Raw genomic sequence first — 12,066 nt, forward strand, 5'->3', positions numbered from 1 at the left:
TCAAAGTGAATGATGGCAGATCCTACTGCCTGTAAACACACAGTCCAGTTCATAGTGAATAATGGCAGGTCCTACTGCCTGTAAACACACAGTCCAGTTCATAGTGAATAATGGCAGGCCCTACTGCCTGTAAACACACAGTCCAGTTCATAGTGAATGATGGCAGGTCCTACTGCTTTTAAACACACAGTCCAGTTCAAAGTGAATGATGGCAGGCCCTACTGCCTGTAAACACAAATTCCAGTTCATAGTGAATGAAGGCAGGCCCTACTGCCTGGAAACACACAGTCCAGTTCAAAGTGAATGATGGCAGATCCTACTGCCTGTAAACACACAGTCCAGTTCATAGTGAATGATGGCAGGTCCTACTGCCTGTAAACACACAGTCCAGTTCATAGTGAATAATGGCAGATCCTACTGCCTGTAAACACACAGTCCAGTTCATAGTGAATGATGGCAGGTCCTATTGCCTGTAAACACACAGTCCAGTTCAAAGTGAATGATGGCAGGCCCTACTGCCTGGAAACACACAGTCCAATTCATAGTGAATGAAGGCAGGCAATACTGCCTGTAAACACACAGTCCAGTTCATAGTGAATGAAGGCAGACCCTACTGCCTGGAAACACACAGTCCAGTTCATAGTGAATGAAGGCAGGCAATACTGCCTGTAAACACACAGTCCAGTTCATAGTGAATGAAGGCAGGCCCTACTGCCTGGAAACACACAGTCCAGTTCATAGTGAATGATGGCAGGTCCTACTGCCTGTAAACACACAATCCAGTTCATAGTGAATGATGGCAGGCCCTACTGCCTGTAAACACACAGTCCAGTTCATAGTAAATGATGGCAGGCCCTACTGCCTGGAAACACACAGTCCAGTTCATAGTGAATGATGGCAGGCCCTACTGCCTGGAAACACACAGTCCAGTTCATAGTGAATGATGGCAGGCCCTACTGCCTGGAAACACACAGTCCAATTCATATTGAATGATGGCAGGCCCTACTGACTGTAAACACACAGTCCAGTTCATAGTGAATGATGTCAGGCCCTACTGCCTGGAAACACACAGTCCAATTCATAGTGAATGAAGGCAGGCAATACTGCCTGTAAACACACAGTCCAGTTCATAGTGAATGAAGGCAGGCCCTACTGCCTGGAAACACACAGTCCAGTTCATAGTGAATGATGGCAGGTCCTACTGCCTGTAAACACACAGTCCAGTTCATAGTGAATGATGGCAGGCCCTACTGCCTGTAAACACACAGTCCAGTTCAAAGTGAATGATGGCAGGCCCTACTGCCTGTAAACACACAGTCCAGTTCATAGTGAATGATGGCAGGCCCTACTGCCTGGAAACACACAGTCCAGTTCATAGTGAATGATGGCAGGCCCTACTGCCTGTATACACACAGTCCAGTTCATAGTGAATGATGGCAGGCCCTACTGCCTGTAAACACACAGTCCAGTTCAAAGTGAATGATGGCAGGCTCTACTGCCTCGAATCACACAGTCCAGTTCAAAGTGAATGATGGCAGGCCCTACTGCCTGTAAACACACAGTCCAGTTCATAGTGAATGATGGCAGGCCCTACTGCCTGGAAACACACAGTCCAGTTCATAGTGAATGATGGCAGGCCCTACTGCCTGTATACACACAGTCCAGTTCATAGTGAATGATGGCAGGCCCTACTGCCTGTAAACACACAGTCCAGTTCAAAGTGATTGATGGCAGGCTCTACTGCCTCGAATCACACAGTCCAGTTCAAAGTGAATAATGGCAGGACCTACTGCCTGTAAACACACTGTCCAGTTCATAGTGAATGATGGCAGGCCCTACTGCCTGGAAACACACAGTCCAGTTCATAGTGAATGATGGCAGGCCCTACTGCCTGGAAACACACAGTCCAGTTCATAGTGAATGATGGCAGGCCCTGCTACCTGGAAACACACAGTCCAATTCATAGTGAATGATGGCAGGTCCTACTGCCTGTAAACACACAGTCCAGTTCATAGTGAATGATGGCAGGTCCTACTGCCTGGAAACACACAGTCCAGTTCATAGTGAATGATGGCAGGCCCTACTGCCTGTAAACACACAGTCCAGTTCATAGTGAATGAAGGCAGGCCCTACTGCCTGGAAACACACAGTCCAGTTCATAGTGAATGATGGCAGGTCCTACTGCCTGTAAACACACAATCCAGTTCATAGTGAATGATGGCAGGCCCTACTGCCTGTAAACACACAGTCCAGTTCATAGTAAATGATGGCAGGCCCTACTGCCTGGAAACACACAGTCCAGTTCATAGTGAATGATGGCAGGCCCTACTGCCTGGAAACACACAGTCCAGTTCATAGTGAATGATGGCAGGCCCTACTGCCTGGAAACACACAGTCCAATTCATATTGAATGATGGCAGGCCCTACTGACTGTAAACACACAGTCCAGTTCATAGTGAATGATGTCAGGCCCTACTGCCTGGAAACACACAGTCCAATTCATAGTGAATGAAGGCAGGCAATACTGCCTGTAAACACACAGTCCAGTTCATAGTGAATGAAGGCAGGCCCTACTGCCTGGAAACACACAGTCCAGTTCATAGTGAATGATGGCAGGTCCTACTGCCTGTAAACACACAGTCCAGTTCATAGTGAATGATGGCAGGCCCTACTGCCTGTAAACACACAGTCCAGTTCAAAGTGAATGATGGCAGGCCCTACTGCCTGTAAACACACAGTCCAGTTCATAGTGAATGATGGCAGGCCCTACTGCCTGGAAACACACAGTCCAGTTCATAGTGAATGATGGCAGGCCCTACTGCCTGTATACACACAGTCCAGTTCATAGTGAATGATGGCAGGCCCTACTGCCTGTAAACACACAGTCCAGTTCAAAGTGAATGATGGCAGGCTCTACTGCCTCGAATCACACAGTCCAGTTCAAAGTGAATGATGGCAGGCCCTACTGCCTGTAAACACACAGTCCAGTTCATAGTGAATGATGGCAGGCCCTACTGCCTGGAAACACACAGTCCAGTTCATAGTGAATGATGGCAGGCCCTACTGCCTGTATACACACAGTCCAGTTCATAGTGAATGATGGCAGGCCCTACTGCCTGTAAACACACAGTCCAGTTCAAAGTGATTGATGGCAGGCTCTACTGCCTCGAATCACACAGTCCAGTTCAAAGTGAATAATGGCAGGACCTACTGCCTGTAAACACACTGTCCAGTTCATAGTGAATGATGGCAGGCCCTACTGCCTGGAAACACACAGTCCAGTTCATAGTGAATGATGGCAGGCCCTACTGCCTGGAAACACACAGTCCAGTTCATAGTGAATGATGGCAGGCCCTGCTACCTGGAAACACACAGTCCAATTCATAGTGAATGATGGCAGGTCCTACTGCCTGTAAACACACAGTCCAGTTCATAGTGAATGATGGCAGGTCCTACTGCCTGGAAACACACAGTCCAGTTCATAGTGAATGATGGCAGGCCCTACTGCCTGGAAACACACAGTCCAGTTCATAGTGAATGATTGCAGGCCCTACTGCCTGGAAACACACAGTCCAATTCATGGTGAATGATGGCAGGTCCTACTGCCTGGAAACACACAGTCCAGTTCATAGTGAATGATGGCAGGCCCTACTGCCTGGAAACACACAGTCCAGTTCAAAGTGAATGATGGCAGGCCCTACTGCCTGGAAACTCACAGTCCAGTTCATAGTGAATGATGGCAGGCCCTACTGCCTGGAAACACACAGTCCAGTTCATAGTGAATGATGGCAGGCCCTACTGCCTGGAAACACACAGTCCAATTCATATTGAATGATGGCAGGCCCTACTGCCTGTAAACACACAGTCCAGTTCATAGTGAATGATGGCAGGCCCTACTGCCTGGAAACACACAGTCCAGTTCATAGTGAATGATGGCAGGCCCTGCTACCTGGAAACACACAGTCCAATTCATAGTGAATGATGGCAGGCCCTACTGCCTGTAAACACAAATTCCAGTTCATAGTGAATGAAGGCAGGCCCTACTGCCTGGAAACACACAGTCCAGTTCAAAGTGAATGATGGCAGGCCCTACTGCCTGGAAACACACAGTCCAGTTCATAGTGAATGATGGCAGGTCCTACTGCCTGGAAACACACAGTCCAGTTCATAGTGAATAATGGCAGATCCTACTGCCTGTAAACACACAGTCCAGTTCATAGTGAATGATGGCAGGTCCTATTGCCTGTAAACACACAGTCCAGTTCAAAGTGAATGATGGCAGGCCCTACTGCCTGGAAACACACAGTCCAATTCATAGTGAATGAAGGCAGGCAATACTGCCTGTAAACACACAGTCCAGTTCATAGTGAATGAAGGCAGACCCTACTGCCTGGAAACACACAGTCCAGTTCATAGTGAATGAAGGCAGGCAATACTGCCTGTAAACACACAGTCCAGTTCATAGTGAATGAAGGCAGGCCCTACTGCCTGGAAACACACAGTCCAGTTCATAGTGAATGATGGCAGGTCCTACTGCCTGTAAACACACAATCCAGTTCATAGTGAATGATGGCAGGCCCTACTGCCTGTAAACACACAGTCCAGTTCATAGTAAATGATGGCAGGCCCTACTGCCTGGAAACACACAGTCCAGTTCATAGTGAATGATGGCAGGCCCTACTGCCTGGAAACACACAGTCCAGTTCATAGTGAATGATGGCAGGCCCTACTGCCTGGAAACACACAGTCCAATTCATATTGAATGATGGCAGGCCCTACTGACTGTAAACACACAGTCCAGTTCATAGTGAATGATGGCAGGCCCTACTGCCTGGAAACACACAGTCCAATTCATAGTGAATGAAGGCAGGCAATACTGCCTGTAAACACACAGTCCAGTTCATAGTGAATGAAGGCAGGCCCTACTGCCTGGAAACACACAGTCCAGTTCATAGTGAATGATGGCAGGTCCTACTGCCTGTAAACACACAGTCCAGTTCATAGTGAATGATGGCAGGCCCTACTGCCTGTAAACACACAGTCCAGTTCAAAGTGAATGATGGCAGGCCCTACTGCCTGTAAACACACAGTCCAGTTCATAGTGAATGATGGCAGGCCCTACTGCCTGGAAACACACAGTCCAGTTCATAGTGAATGATGGCAGGCCCTACTGCCTGTATACACACAGTCCAGTTCATAGTGAATGATGGCAGGCCCTACTGCCTGTAAACACACAGTCCAGTTCAAAGTGAATGATGGCAGGCTCTACTGCCTCGAATCACACAGTCCAGTTCAAAGTGAATGATGGCAGGCCCTACTGCCTGTAAACACACAGTCCAGTTCATAGTGAATGATGGCAGGCCCTACTGCCTGGAAACACACAGTCCAGTTCATAGTGAATGATGGCAGGCCCTACTGCCTGTATACACACAGTCCAGTTCATAGTGAATGATGGCAGGCCCTACTGCCTGTAAACACACAGTCCAGTTCAAAGTGATTGATGGCAGGCTCTACTGCCTCGAATCACACAGTCCAGTTCAAAGTGAATAATGGCAGGACCTACTGCCTGTAAACACACTGTCCAGTTCATAGTGAATGATGGCAGGCCCTACTGCCTGGAAACACACAGTCCAGTTCATAGTGAATGATGGCAGGCCCTACTGCCTGGAAACACACAGTCCAGTTCATAGTGAATGATGGCAGGCCCTGCTACCTGGAAACACACAGTCCAATTCATAGTGAATGATGGCAGGTCCTACTGCCTGTAAACACACAGTCCAGTTCATAGTGAATGATGGCAGGTCCTACTGCCTGGAAACACACAGTCCAGTTCATAGTGAATGATGGCAGGCCCTACTGCCTGGAAACACACAGTCCAGTTCATAGTGAATGATTGCAGGCCCTACTGCCTGGAAACACACAGTCCAATTCATGGTGAATGATGGCAGGTCCTACTGCCTGGAAACACACAGTCCAGTTCATAGTGAATGATGGCAGGCCCTACTGCCTGGAAACACACAGTCCAGTTCAAAGTGAATGATGGCAGGCCCTACTGCCTGGAAACTCACAGTCCAGTTCATAGTGAATGATGGCAGGCCCTACTGCCTGGAAACACACAGTCCAGTTCATAGTGAATGATGGCAGGCCCTACTGCCTGGAAACACACAGTCCAATTCATATTGAATGATGGCAGGCCCTACTGCCTGTAAACACACAGTCCAGTTCATAGTGAATGATGGCAGGCCCTACTGCCTGGAAACACACAGTCCAGTTCATAGTGAATGATGGCAGGCCCTGCTACCTGGAAACACACAGTCCAATTCATAGTGAATGATGGCAGGTCCAACTGCCTGTAAACTCACAGTCCAGTTCATAGTGAATGATGGCAGGTCCTACTGCCTGGAAACACACAGTCCAGTTCATTGTGAATGATGGCAGGCCCTACTGCCTGGAAACACACAGTCCAGTTCATAGTGAATGATGGCAGGCCCTACTGCCTGGAAACACACAGTCCAATTCATGGTGAATGATGGCAGGTCCTACTGCCTGGAAACACACAGTCCAGTTCATAGTGAATGATGGCAGGCCCTACTGCCTGGAAACACACAGTCCAGTTCAAAGTGAATGATGGCAGGCCCTACTGCCTGTAAACACACAGTCCAGTTCATAGTGAATGATGGCAGGCCCTACTGCCTGGAAACACACAGTCCAGTTCATAGTGAATGATGGCAGGCCCTACTGCCTGTATACACACAGTCCAGTTCATAGTGAATGATGGCAGGCCCTACTGCCTGTAAACACACCGTCCAGTTCAAAGTGAATGATGGCAGGCTCTGCTGCCTCGAATCACACAGTCCAGTTCAAAGTGAATAATGGCAGGCCCTACTGCCTGTATACACACAGTCCAGTTCATAGTGAATGATGGCAGGCCCTACTGCCTGGAAACACACAGTCCAGTTCATAGTGAATGATGGCAGGCCCTACTGCCTGTAAACACACAGTCCAGTTCAAAGTGAATGATGGCAGGCTCTACTGCCTGGAATCACACAGTCCAGTTCAAAGTGAATGATGGCAGGTCCTACTGCCTGGAAACACACAGTCCAGTTCATAGTGAATGATGGCAGGCCCTACTGCCTGGAAACACACAGTCCAGGTCATAGTGAATGATGGCAGGCCCTACTGCCTGGAAACACACAGTCCAGTTCATAGTGAATGATGGCAGGCCTTACTGCCTGGAAACACACAGTCCAATTCATAGTGAATGATGGACGGTCCTACTGCCTGGAAACACACAGTCCAGTTCATGGTGAATGATGGCAGGTCCTACTGCCTGGAAACACACAGTCCAGTTCATAGTGAATGATGGCAGGATCTACTGCCTGTAAACACACAGTCCAATTCATAGTGAATGATGGCAGGCCCTACTGCCTGGAAACACACAATCCAGTTCATAGTGAATGATGGCAGGCCCTACTGCCTGTAAACACACAGTCCAGTTCATAGTAAATGATGGCATGCCCTACTGCCTGGAAACACACAGTCCAGTTCATAGTGAATGATGGCAGGCCCTACTGCCTGGAAACACACAGTCCAGTTCATAGTGAATGATGGCAGGCCCTACTGCCTGGAAACACACAGTCCAATTCATATTGAATGATGGCAGGCCCTACTGACTGTAAACACACAGTCCAGTTCATAGTGAATGATGGCAGGCCCTACTGCCTGGAAACACACAGTCCAGTTCATAGTGAATGATGGCAGGCCCTACTGCCTGTATACACACAGTCCAGTTCATAGTGAATGATGGCAGGCCCTACTGCCTGTAAACACACAGTCCAGTTCAAAGTGAATGATGGCAGGCTCTACTGCCTGGAATCACACAGTCCAGTTCAAAGTGAATGATGGCAGGTCCTACTGCCTGGAAACACACAGTCCAGTTCATAGTGAATGATGGCAGGCCCTACTGCCTGGAAACACACAGTCCAGTTCATAGTGAATGATGGCAGGCCCTACTGCCTGGAAACACACAGTCCAGTTCATAGTGAATGATGGCAGGCCCTACTGCCTGGAAACACACAGTCCAGTTCATGGTGAATGATGGCCGGTTCCTACTGCTTGGAAACACACAGTCCAGTTCATAGTGAATGATGGCAGGCCCTACTGCCTGTAAACACACAGTCCATTTCATAGTGAATGATGGCAGGCTCTACTGCCTGTAAACACACAGTCCAATTCATAGTGAATGATGGCAGGCCCAACTGCCTGTAAACACACAGTCCAGTTCATAGTGAATGATGTCAGGCTCTACTGCCTGTAAACACACAGTCCAATTCATAGTGAATGATGGCAGGCCCTACTGCCTGTAAACACACAGTCCAGTTCAAAGTGAATGATGGCAGATCCTACTGCCTGTAAACACACAGTCCAGTTCATAGTGAATAATGGCAGGTCCTACTGCCTGTAAACACATAGTCCAGTTCATAGTGAATAATGGCAGGCCCTACTGCCTGTAAACACACAGTCCAGTTCATAGTGAATGATGGCAGGTCCTACTGCTTTTAAACACACAGTCCAGTTCAAAGTGAATGATGGCAGGCCCTACTGCCTGTAAACACAAATTCCAGTTCATAGTGAATGAAGGCAGGCCCTACTGCCTGGAAACACACAGTCCAGTTCATAGTGAATGATGGCAGGCTCTACTGCCTGTAAACACACAGTCCAATTCATAGTGAATGTTGGCAGGCCCTACTGCCTGTAAACACACAGTCCAGTTCATAGTGAATGATGGCAGGCCCTACTGCCTGGAAACACACAGTCCAATTCATAGTGAATGAAGGCAGGCAATACTGCCTGTAAACACATAGTCCAGTTCATAGTGAATGAAGGCAGGCCCTACTGCCTGGAAACACACAGTCCAGTTCATATTGAATGATGGCAGGCCCTACTGCCTGTATACACACAGTCCAGTTCATAGTGAATAATGGCAGGCCCTACTGCCTGGAAACACAAAGTCCAGTTCATAGTGATTGATGGCAGGCCCTACTGCCTGTAAACACACAGTCCAGTTCATAGTGAATGATGGCAGGCCCTACTGCCTGGAAACACACAGTCCAGTTCAAAGTGAATGATGGCAGGCCCTACTGCCTGTAAACACACAGTCCAGTTCATAGTGAATGATGGCAGGCTCCTACTGCCTGGAAACACACAGTCCAGTTCATAGTGAATAATGGCAGGCCCTACTGCCTGTAAACACACAGTCCAGTTCATAGTGAATGATGGCAGGCCCTACTGCCTGGAAACACACAGTCCAGTTCATAGTGAATGATGGCAGGCCCTACTGCCTGGAAACACACAGTCCAATTCATAGTGAATGATGGCAGGCCCTACTGCCTGTAAACACACAGTCCAGTTCATAGTGAATGATGGCAGGCCCTACTGCCTGGAAACACACAGTCCAATTCATAGTGAATGATGGCAGGCCCTACTGCCTGTAAACACACAGTCCAGTTCATAGTGAATGATGGCAGGCCCTACTGCCTGGAAACACACAGTCCAGTTCATAGTGAATGATGGCAGGCCCTACTGCCTGTAAACACACAGTCCAGTTCATAGTGAATGATGGCAGACCCTACTGCCTGTAAACACGCAGTCCAGTTCATAGTCACTGATGGCAGGCTCTACTGCCTGGAAACACACAGTCCAGTTCAAAGTGAATAATGGCAGGCCCTACTGCCTGTAAACACACAGTCCAGTTCATAGTGAATGATGGCAGGCCCTACTGCCTGGAAACACACAGTCCAGTTCATAGTGAATGATGGCAGGCCCTACTGCCTGGAAACACACAGTCCAGTTCATAGTGAATGATGGCAGGCCCTACTGCCTGGAAACACACAGTCCAATTCATAGTGAATGATGGCAGGTTCTACTGCCTGTAAACACACAGTCCAGTTCATAGTGAATGATGGCAGGTCCTACTGCCTGGAAACACACAGTCCAGTTCATAGTGAATGATGGCAGGCCCTACTGCCTGGAAACACACAGTCCAGTTCATAGTGAATGATGGCAGGCGCTACTGCCTGGAAACACACAGTCCAGTTCATAGTGAATGATGGCAGGTCCTACTGCCTGGAAACACACAGTCCAGTTCATGGTGAATGATGGCAGGTCCTACTGCCTGGAAACACACAGTCCAGTTCATAGTGAATGATGGCAGGCCCTACTGCCTGGAAACACACAGTCCAGTTCAAAGTGAATGATGGCAGGCCCTACTGCCTGTAAACACACAGTCCAGTTCATAGTGAATGATGGCAGGCCCTACTGCCTGGAAACACACAGTCCAGTTCATAGTGAATGATGGCAGGCCCTACTGCCTGTAAACACACAGTCCAGTTCATAGTGAATGATGGCAGGCCCTACTGCCTGTAAACACACCGTCCAGTTCAAAGTGAATGATGGCAGGCTCTACTGCCTGGAATCACACAGTCCAGTTCATAGTGAATGATGGCAGGCCCTACTGCCTGTAAACACACTGTCCAGTTCATAGTGAATGATGGCAGACCCTACTGCCTGGAAACACACAGTCCAGTTCATAGTGAATGATGGCAGGCCCTACTGCCTGGAAACACACAGTCCAGTTCATAGTGAATGATGGCAGGCCCTGCTGCCTGGAAACACACAGTCCAATTCATAGTGAATGATGGCAGGTCCTACTGCCTGTAAACACACAGTCCAGTTCATAGTGAATGATGGCAGGTCCTACTGCCTGGAAACACACAGTCCAGTTCATAGTGAATGATGGCAGGCCCTACTGCCTGGAAACACACAGTCCAGTTCATAGTGAATGATGGCAGGCCCTACTGCCTGGAAACACACAGTCCAGTTCATAGTGAATGATGGCAGGTCCTACTGCCTGGAAACACACAGTCCAGTTCATAGTGAATGATGGCAGGCCCTACTGCCTGGAAACACACAGTCCAGTTCATAGTGAATGATGGCAGGCTCTACTGCCTGTAAACACACAGTCCAATTCATAGTGAATGATGGCAGGCCCTACTGCCTGTAAACACACAGTCCAGTTCATAGTGAATGATGGCAGGTCCTACTGCCTGTAAACACACAGTCCAGTTCATAGTGAATGATGGCAGGCCCTACTGCCTGGAAACACACAGTCCAGTTCATAGTGAATGATGGCAGGCCCTACTGCCTGGAAACACACAGTCCACTTCATAGTGAATGATGGCAGGTCCTACTGCCTGGAAACACACAGTCCAGTTCAAAGTGAATGATGGCAGGCCCTACTGCCTGTAAACACACAGTCCAGTTCATAGTGAATGATGGCAGGCCCTACTGCCTGGAAACACACAGTCCAGTTCATAGTGAATGATGGCAGGCCCTACTGCCTGTAAACACACAGTCCAGTTCATAGTGAATGATGGCAGGCCCTACTGCCTGTAAACACACAGTCCAGTTCATAGTGAATGATGGCAGGCTCTACTGCCTGGAAACACACAGTCCAATTCATAGTGAATGATGGCAGGCCCTACTGCCTGGAAACACACAGTCCAGCTCATAGTGAATGATGGCAGGCCCTGCTGCCTGGAAACACACAGTCCAATTCATAGTGAATGATGGCAGGCCCTACTGCCTGTAAACACACAGTCCAGTTCATAGTGAATGATGGCAGGCCCTACTGCCTGGAAACACACAGTCCAGTTCATAGTGAATGATGGCAGGCCCTACTGCCTGGAAACACACAGTCCAGTTCATAGTGAATGATGGCAGGTCCTACTGCCTGGAAACACACAGTCCAGTTCATAGTGAATGATGGCAGGCTCCTACTGCCTGGAAACACACAGTCCAGTTCATAGTGAATGATGGCAGGCCCTACTGCCTGTAAACACACAGTCCAGTTCATAGTGAATGATGGCAGGCCCTACTGCCTGTAAACACACAGTCCAGTTCATAGTGAATGATGGCAGGCCCTACTGCCTGTAAACACACAGTCCAGTTCATAGTGAATGATGGCAGGCCCTACTGCCTGTAAACACACAGTCCAGTTCATAGTGA

This window comes from Salmo salar, chromosome 04, assembly GCF_965601325.2.
Source record: "Salmo salar chromosome 04, fSalSal1, whole genome shotgun sequence".
Taxonomy (NCBI): domain Eukaryota; kingdom Metazoa; phylum Chordata; class Actinopteri; order Salmoniformes; family Salmonidae; genus Salmo; species Salmo salar.